The 9,773-nt window shown below is 46.7% G+C and overlaps 1 pseudogene; it reads right to left on the bottom strand.

Annotated features, from left to right (window-relative positions):
• Positions 1-2,027: 2,027 nt before the first annotated feature.
• LOC121532933 lies at positions 2,028-9,640 on the bottom strand (annotated as a pseudogene).
• Positions 9,641-9,773: the final 133 nt, after the last annotated feature.

Here is a 9,773-nt window from a genome sequence, read left to right as displayed (position 1 = left end):
CACTCACAGCTTGATGCGGACGAGAGTTTGGCGCTCCACTGCAAGTTGTTTTGTTTATTGTTTTTCCCGTAATTATTCCAGGATGATTCGCCCTCTCGCTGAGTACACTGCGACACGGTGTAACGTATTATTGGAAGTGATGCGCCTCAGAGTGCAGGAAGACCGGAGAGAGCATGAATAAAAGAGGGGAGCGAGTGAGTAAAGGGATGAATCAGTGGATCGTGGTTGGGGGGTTTAGTAGTTCTGTCAGACGTGATGGAGCACAGGGAGGCGAAGGGTGGAGGCAGCCTTGGCCCGAGGGCAGGGGAGCCAGTGAGAGCACAGTGGGGGGCGATGGAGGGCGAGAGGTAGCTTTCTTCTGTTCTTTAACCTCCCTTTTTACCTCCTGACCACCTCTTCACACTCATGATGACTACTTTGGGTGAGCATCATTTGGCACAAACAGGAGAAAAGGTTTTGAAATTGTAAACAACAACGAATGGTCTTTTGTGACAGGTATGGGCATTGCTGTCCACAGTACTTCCTCTATTTCAAAAGGTTTTCCGTCATTTGTGTGTCATTTTACCGAAATGTGTGGCCATATTTGGTTGGACAGCACCTGGGCCACATTTACTAAGCATTTTGCAACCAGTTTGAAGTTTGCACCTGACAATGGAAAGAGGGAACACAGTAGACCAAAAGGTAAAATAAAGATTCTACAAAACAAAATTCTACAAAACAACCTTTCTGATTATTTTAGATTTCGAGGAAGGAGCGATCAACTCAGCACACATTCCTCATTGTGTTAGCGAAAACATGGGAGAGGGCTACATGACATCATATATCAAACCAAGAAACTAAAGCCTTGTTCAAACTGCAGGCCTTAATGCTCAAAACAGTTTTGTTTTTCAAATCCGTTTTGGAATACTGACTGTTCAAACAGCAAGTTACAAGGGACCAAATCGGATCTACTAAGGATGGTTGCCACCGTTGATCTACTAAGCTAACGTATGGAATGGTTTTAAGATTGTCATACCAAGGATCATTTAGCTATTTGATTTGGAATTTTAGGACCCCTTTAGGTGTAAAACAATATATTAAAAAATGTATTTGATGAATTTGGCCTTACTGCTATTAGCCCATAGAAACGCACTGAATAACAGTTTCATACATGGAAAAACATATCGTCAAAAACTGTTCGGACGCTACAGACGTTTTTGGGATGTCTCATGGTCTGACAAACATGCAAAAAAACAGATGGATTTTGATGGGGATTTTTTATTATGAAATTAATTAGATTTCAATGCACGATTTCTGTGAAAGTCAGAGGTATGTGTGCTATGCTTAAGCATCTCAAGTTAGGATCTGTCCCAAAATTCACATAACAGCTAGACATAGACGTAATACTGCTGCTGAATAATATAATAATAATAATATGCCATTTAGCAGACGCTTTTATCCAAAGCGACTTACAGTCGTGCGTGCATACATTTTTTTTGTGTATGGGTGGTCCCGGGGTTCGAACCCACTACCTTGGCGTTACAAGCGCCGTGCTCTACCAGCTGAGCTACAGAGGACCACATGGCACATTCTGTGTAAAGCTCAGCATGCTTGTTGTACTTCATGGAATGTTCAGGTCTTTTGTTCACAGCTTAACCGAAAGCACTGCACTGTAACAGTGTATCAATATCGAGCCTAATGCAATAAGGTAACACAATTGGGGCAAATAGCTATGGTAACAGGTCTAATTGAATCTGTGTCAGTTTCTCAGTGCAGGGCCATCCACTAGTGGGGATGCAGGTTTGAAATCAATATGCTCTGCTTGCGTTGATGGCACAGGCTAATTTCATTGCATTTCTCTAGTATCATTAGTGCTCCGGCTAACCCCTGTGTGTGTGTGGGGGGGGGGAGCATGTAAAATGGTTACTGCATCGTGTGTGTGTGTGTGTGTGTGTGTGTGTGTGTGTGTGTGTGTGTGTGTGTGTGTATGTATGTAAGTAATGGTTAGTTTACTGCGTGTGTGTGATATGTTAACCGTACCGTATGAGTCACTCTGGGTCTGCATCAGTCCGGGGGTTTGGAGGCTCAGGGTTTTCAGTGTGGGTGGTAGGGGGGGGCATGAGGGACACAGGGGTCACTTTACCTCCACCATGTACATGCCAGGGCTGCTTCAGCTCACTGGTACACCCGCACTAGGTGGAGGAGGGGGCGGCTGGAACGTCCGGGGGAGAGAAAGGGTAGGAATGTTTATTCATGCTTAACTGGCTAAATCGAATCCATATCTCAGGTACAAACAATGCAATTACACAACATACAGAATTGAGACTACCTTTAGAAGAATGTGAAAACAAAACTAAAACCAATCAATGGAAATAAAAAGCTAATCTCAATGCCTATTTATGTTTTGTTTTGTTCCTCTCGCAGGGATATGGCACAAACAGGCATTTTTCATTCCAGTCTTTTGGTTAATGAGTTCACAAATGAGAACATAGGTGAGAGAGGAATTGTTCTTCCAATTAACAAACAATTATGTGTGCGTTGCCTCGGGCCGTCCCGGGAGGATGTGCAGGGGCAGAGGTCTAATGCGTGACAAACAACATGACAATAGGAGGTGAGACTGCAGACTGCAATTGCTTTCCAATGAAATTAGTTCTAACCAGCTGCTTAGTCATGTGAGCATAAGGCACGTTGCCAGATAACGACTCAAACAACTGGACCTCAGGTAGAATATAGGACAGTCTAGTTGGGACTTTGGTTATTTAGTTATGTTAAACATTTTATTTCAAAAAATATTTTTCAATCTGGCAACCAAAAGGTCTGGCCTGTGTCCTTGCCTTACCCAGGTTTGAGTTGGGTAGTGGTGGGGTTGGGTGTCCAGCCCTGGTTCCAGTCACTACAGCACAGCAGTAGGTTCTTACTCTGCAGAGCTGCAAACGGGATTGCCTTCTGGCCCCCCTGGAGAAATATAACCACACAACATTAGATCATTCCTTTTTTAAACCCAGTTGCATTATACATTAGCCTGGTTCCAGGTCTGTTTGTGCGGTCTCATCACGATTGACCAAAGTAGTTGGCACAAACGGATATGGGACCAAGCTAATTACACACATGATGACAAGATATTTTAATGTCACCCTGTTCTAGAACTATGTTCTGATAGGAGTGTGTAACGGGGGGGTCAAAGGTCATACCTGGACCTCGATGAACTCCAGTGCCGGGAGGTCAGGCAGCTCCTCCAATTGTTTGGCTTTGTTCCCGCCCACAAGGTTAGGGGTCTAAAACATATGGATTATTCAACTACTGCACTTTATACACATCCTTCTTCCCTCCTATCCTTGACAAAGTGACTGATATAACCCAATGGGCTAGGTATAAGCAACAATTCCATTATATGGCTTTCCCGAACCCCGCGGTGTAAGAAGGTGATCACTTCAGGTAAAGGAGGAAGGAAGGACATATTTTAAAAGTATTCCAACAGGGCTGCTAACTTATGCCACATAATTTTTGGCAAATATGATCATTCTCTCCCTGCACATCATGAGACTGTGGACTCTTAATATCCTTTTACTGCAGTGGGCTAAATCAGGGTCACACAGAGTGTTTCTTGGTAGTCTTAAACAAATTCTTGGTAGTCTTAAAAGTCAAAAGTATACAGCTAACACACATGATTATGGGCTTTAAAAAAATAAGACACCTGTACCAGGTCAGATAAGAGTTGAAATATTTTAAATGTTGAGTTTACATCCCAACATTACACTTTATATACATCACAGAAGACTAAAATATAGCAAAACCGTTTCGACAAAGAAACACCGTAATTTCGGCTTTAAAAAACAAAAAAAGGTTATTAATTATGAAATGATGAAAAATATAAATAACATCCCACCAATGAGGACACTAGAGGGCAATTCGGCCATTTGACTGCAGGAGAGGGCTACCACTATCAACTCTCCAAAATGCATCAGGACAAGACGATCTCGATCAATGCGAAAATCAAACAGGTCTAAAGCTGAAAACGCCTCCAAATGTTTTCTTTTATGCCAATGGCAACAGCTAGTCTTACTGGGGTCCGTCACATAGCGAAACACAGTACAGTGTCCATAAGGGGTGGATGATGCTCTCTCTCCCTCTTCCATCCCCACATAACACAGACCTGACGGACCACTGGAATTAATCTCTTTCCCGTTTCAGCAGAACGACTGTAACTGCCTCCCCCCTGCTGTCTTTCTCTCTCCCCCTCTCTCTCTCCCCCTCCCTCCCTGTGGGTGGGGAGGGAGTGTGGCAGTAATTCACTTAGGGAGGAGCTCGAGAGCTAAAGCTGGAGCGGGGCCCGCTGCTACTAACGCTGGGGCTGCTCTGCCTGAGCCTCCTCTACTCTGATAAGGGCTGTTGTGTGGCGGAGGAGGAGAGAATGCTATAGTTAGTGAGAGAGAGAGAGAGAGAGAGAGAGAGAGAGAGAGAGAGATAGAGAGAGAAAGAGAGACAGACAGACAGACAGACAGACAGACAGACAGACAGACAGACAGAGTTGTCTGTGTGTGTGTGTGTGTCAGTGTGTCAGTGTGTGTGCGTCCATATGTATTCGTATGTGCTTGAGAGAGAGACGAGTTGTTCTGTACCGCGTGTATGTGGGAAGGGGAGCTCTTAGGCTGGGGGTGGATGGTGGTGTGCTGGGGAGTGGTGCTGGTGGTGGCTTCGGGGCAAGGCTCCAGGGTGGGCTCTTCGTCCTCTATTTCCATCCCCTCGTCGAACACGCCTTCGCCCAGACAGAAGCTCACGAGGTTGAATTGGCCACACAACTGAGAGGAGGGGTAGGATGAAGAGAAGGTTATGAGAGATTGCATTGGATCATTGAATGGGAAACGTTTGTGTCTGTATGACTATAGTGTGTGTGTCTGTATGACTATAGTGTGTGTGTGCTAGCATGTGTGTGCGCTAACATGTGTAATCTGTGAATGTAGTGTGTGTGTGTAGTGTGTGTGTGACCGACTGCTGCGCTGACGGCGGGGGCGCAGCTGAGTCCGTGGCCCTGGGCCTGCAGGGTGCTGTGGATGTACACGTCCTCCTGGGTGTGCCTGTCGCACAGGAAGAGCTGCAGGAAGCTGGCGTGGTAGCTGTGCAGGTCCACCACCAGGGCGCGCTCACAGCACAGCTTCTGGAAGGAGGTCTTGGCGTTGGCACTCCAGCTGCCCTGGGAGGAGAGAGAGAACACAAAGGGGGTGGGTTAAAGCTGTTCTTAGACCAGTCTGTATGTTTCAAAGTCACAGGAGGAGTGCTGATATAGGATTAGTTTTAGATTATATGGATGGCAAAGGGATGGGTTGTGATCTGATCCTAGATCAGTACTAATACTCTACTCTATATGAATGAATGAATGAATGAATGAATGAATGAATACGGGCCCAGGGATGGGAATATCAGTCATGTAAGATTGTGTAAACGGTATCATATTAGGTTTTACACCGAAAGGCTTGATTCCATACAGCGATGAGGCAACTGCTTGTGCCGGGAGCTCTGAGCAGGGGCGGTGTGTTCAATAGGGCGATATGGGCGATGCACTGCCAAACGGGAAAAGGAAGGGATTTTTTTTCTAATCAATTATATCACGGCAACAGTAGTTATCAGTGTTGTAATCTAGACGTCTGATCTGCCACAGTGCCACTAAATGTCCAATCAGGCTAAAGTCGTGCTTCAAATGCCCCCCCTTTTGGGGCGATTTCAGTCAGGTTGAAAATCGCCCAGAAGTCTGTCATAGACTCCCATGTAAAATCTATTTTTTTCAAATATCAGAGCTTTCAATACAATCTCTATGGGTTTCTGAGGGCTTGCACTTACGCGCTTTCGTCATACGTAACATAACCATGAACGTAACTAAGAAAAGAGCGGGTAGCCTCGTCAATCAATTCACTACTACTATCAAAATGGCTAGGCTTCAGTGCAACTCGATTGTGTCTTTGAAAGAAGTTCCTTTTTGTCGGCGAACAAATGAAGATAAATTGGCAACGAAACAATTAGGACCTCCCAGACCAAATTTAATAATTCAACAGGTTTCTACTAAAGGGGGAAGTCCTACACCCGAGGATTTTCCAAAAATTGGTACGAACGAAAAACCTGGCTAGCAGGCTGCGATGTAGCTAATGCAGTCTTCTGCTACCCCCTGCTCACTCTTTCACCCTGAAGGCGGCACGGCAGACAGCACCGCTTGGACAGCGACTGGTGTGTAACGGACATGCACCATCTTTCAGGAAAGATTAAGAAACATGAGCTGTCAAAGACCCACATGGATAGCTGTTTGAGATTGTCTGCTTTGGGGAGAGTGAACATTCCCACTCAACTGGATGAGGGATACAGGCTAGCTGTCCGCCGCCACAACGATGAGGTTAGTGTTGATAATCACAAGTTTACTGGAGAACTGAAACTGACAAGGCTGACAAGATAGGACCCTTTTGTCCATTGTTATTGGATAGGAACATAACTTATAACCAGCTCCTGACCTAAATAGATCTTAGCACAACATTTTACTCAACATATCATATTCCATATTCACTATAACAAATATATTTACTACGACATTAGCAAGAACCGCCACATCCTCAGCCGGCTAATCCAGTGTGTGAAGTTTTGCGGAGTGTTTGAGTTAGCTTTGCGAGGCAAAGATGAAACTGAGGGCTCCACCAACCCTGGTAAGCCAACACTTTTGAGATCAGTCAATAAATGCTTCTGGTATTGACTTATATGCTGCCCCTGTCTTCATGTTGTTGCTGGACATATCTTTTTTAAAATGTGTGTAGGTCACCTAAATCATCAGAAAAATTGCCCCCCCTGAGAATTTTTTCAGGAGCCGCCACTGGCTCTGAGTAACACGACCTGAGAGGGAGAGACTAAACTCCTTCTGTTACCACCTTGCATAGAGCAACACATCAACACATGGTGAGACCAGGGATACAAACATTCACTTCCAATAAAAGGACTACATTTTACGGCTGTTGATTAGTCTGGGCAAGAGTAAGGAAGAGATTGGCATCATCCCAAGTGACACCCTATTCACTTTTAAGTGCACTGGATGTCCGGTCTTCTCAGATCAAAACAAGTGTTTTTTTATTCCCTATATAGTGCACTTCTTATTCCTTATATAGTGCACTTCTTTTGAGCAGAGCCCTGCTCAAAAGTAGTGGACTATATAGGGAATAGGGTGCCATTTGGTCACAGTCAGGGCCCTACTTGAGGAACTTGAGGCTGTTCCTCTGGACAGTGGTGAGGTATCCAATGTCCACATAGTAGACCTCAGCCAGGGTGTCGCTGAGGACCCAATGGACGACAACGTGGTAGAACCAGATGCCCTGGGACACCACGCGGCAAACCTGGCAGGGTCGCACGTAGCGCTCGGGCAGACGGTAGCGCTCCAACACCTCCGGACAGGTGTAGCAGCTCCTGGAAGGAAGGAAGGATGGATAGAGAGGGAGGGAGGGAGGGAAAAGATAAAGAAAGTGAGGGAAGGAGGGTTAGAGAGGAAGGGAGAAAATGGGAGGGAGGGAGGGAAAAGATAAAGAAAGTGAGGGAAGGAGGGTTAGAGAGGAAGGGAGAAAATGGAAGGGAGAGAAAGAGGGTAGGATAGGAAACATAGGATCTCAATAGCATTCAGTAGCTTCCTCCCCTTGTCTCCTGTCCTTCATCTGCACTGATCTGAAAACACTTAGTTGAGAGCAATATGGTGGACGCCAAATACAGATGACCAGTTATGGCACATTCATACAGAATAAGGCAATTGGACTACATGTCTATGACTACAAATCTGACCCACTGAGGCAGGGAAGCCTCATGTTCCTCTCCCTAACCCTCCAGTCTAGCAGAGGGCTGTTGTAGTTGTTATTGTTGTTGCTGTTCACCTCATCTTGATCATCATGTTCTACAGGGCGTGGGGCTCCTGGCTCTTGTCAAAGCAGATGTAGAAGTGTGAGGGTGACTCCACGTGCTCCACCAGCATGGCCACCAGCTCCTGGGGGCCCCTGGGCGTGGGGGCCCTCAGTCTCTTGCCTCGCCTGGCGTCCGGGGGCACCACCGCCCCGCGTCGTAAATGTCATTGGAGGGCTTTGCACCCAATCAGAAACAAGATCAAGGGGGAAACTATTTATGTGTGGCTGAACACACATCACAGGGGTAAAGGCAGCATCACACACACCTTGGTGACACACTTCTGAAACAGTTGTCTGTTCTGGGTGGGCTCAGGCTCAGACTGGTTTGTGTATTCCATTGGCTGTGAGCCCTGGTCCCTCTCTGGGCTGTAAGGGCCTGCAGCCTCAGGGAGTGATGCCACATCATTCTGAGTACTGTACACTGTGGTGTTTTTTTTTACCGGGACTGGATTTCATAAACAGACAGAGCAATACAGAAAATAATTTCTGTCACGACAAGGGAGAGATAACTAGTTTGATTATAATGCATCTATGATGAAGGGACTACTCCAACTCTACCATTCAATACTACACTCGTCATTTTACTGAAAATAGCGTGAAGAAATCGTAAACAAAAACACTTCAGAAGTAGCCGCAAAGTGTTCGCCGCAGGTGTGTTTGACGGGTATGTGCTTTGCAGGATGCATTGAATGGATATATGCAATGCGCAGTGTGCCTGAGTAGAAATTCAATCAATTCAATTCTACAATCTGGCAACCAACCAACCAACCAACCTGAGAGTTTGTCTGTCTGTTTTTCTGTTTGTCTGTCATCTGCCTTACTCCTGGAACCGTTTGGAATGTCTGCTTCGGTGAGAAGAGTTGCTTTTTTGGTCTGGTCCTCATCAGTGGCGCCACCTCCCCCCCCCTGAGGGGCAGCAGGGAGCCCGTCCGGCTCTGTGTGACCGCCACCAGGTCGGCGTCCGCCAGCAGCATCCCGGCGATGGAGTAGAAGCCATAGTTAGTGACACGTAAAGGGAAGCCATAGTGGCGGGCGAAGGCAGTCTCCAGCTCCGACAGGCCCACGGCCCCCTGGGAGAGCAGCTGGCGGAGCTGGGCGCGGAGTTGGGCCGGCAGTGCCGGGGGAGCGTGGCCGTGCTGGGGCAGGACCATGGGGTTGTGTTCCTGGTAGCATTGGGAGAAGAAGCCCACGCCACCACGCCAAGCTGGGGCCTTGTTGGCGCTGCGCTGTCTGGCCACCAACTCCATGATGCCTCTGGTGGTGTCGTCCGCCACTGCTGCAGAATGGGTAAAGAGAGATAGGTTTGTGTGCTGAGTTTGGAATGGAAAGGAGTGGAATTGACATCTGTGTTGTACAACGATATCTGTGCTCAGCTTCTCGGACTCCTCATAGTGCATACTATACTCAAAGAAGAACCAAAAATGTTAACTCCATAAACATGAAAACAAAAGCATGATATGTGCCAAAACACTATAACTTCATAAGCCAAAAGTGGGACTAGTGCTCAGTATTACTTACTTTTCAACACCAAGCTGCCATCTTCCAGGTAGTCAATGTACACCACGTCAGGCATCTCCCGGATCATGTCCAGCATGTTGCGGAAGCCGAGGGTCCTCAGGAGCATGGGGTGGCCCAGCATGTTGACGTAGTCCCGCCTCAGCTGATCTGGGGGTCAGGCCCTGCTTGGCTGAGATGAGCTTGGAGCGCACATAATTATTTAGGCCTGAGAGCAGCTGCTCCTGGGTCATTCTGTCAACTGTCAGACAGCGAGAGGGGGAGGGAGAGAGAGAGAGGTGAGGGTATGAGAGTATATAAGTGGGGAGGGGGGTGTTGGGTGTTGGAATACAATACTGTGAATGTTGCTTGAATGTTTGAATATTT

This window comes from Coregonus clupeaformis, chromosome 20, assembly GCF_020615455.1.
Source record: "Coregonus clupeaformis isolate EN_2021a chromosome 20, ASM2061545v1, whole genome shotgun sequence".
NCBI classification, from domain to species: Eukaryota; Metazoa; Chordata; class Actinopteri; order Salmoniformes; family Salmonidae; genus Coregonus; species Coregonus clupeaformis.
This window is presented reverse-complemented; position numbering and strand designations above follow the sequence as displayed.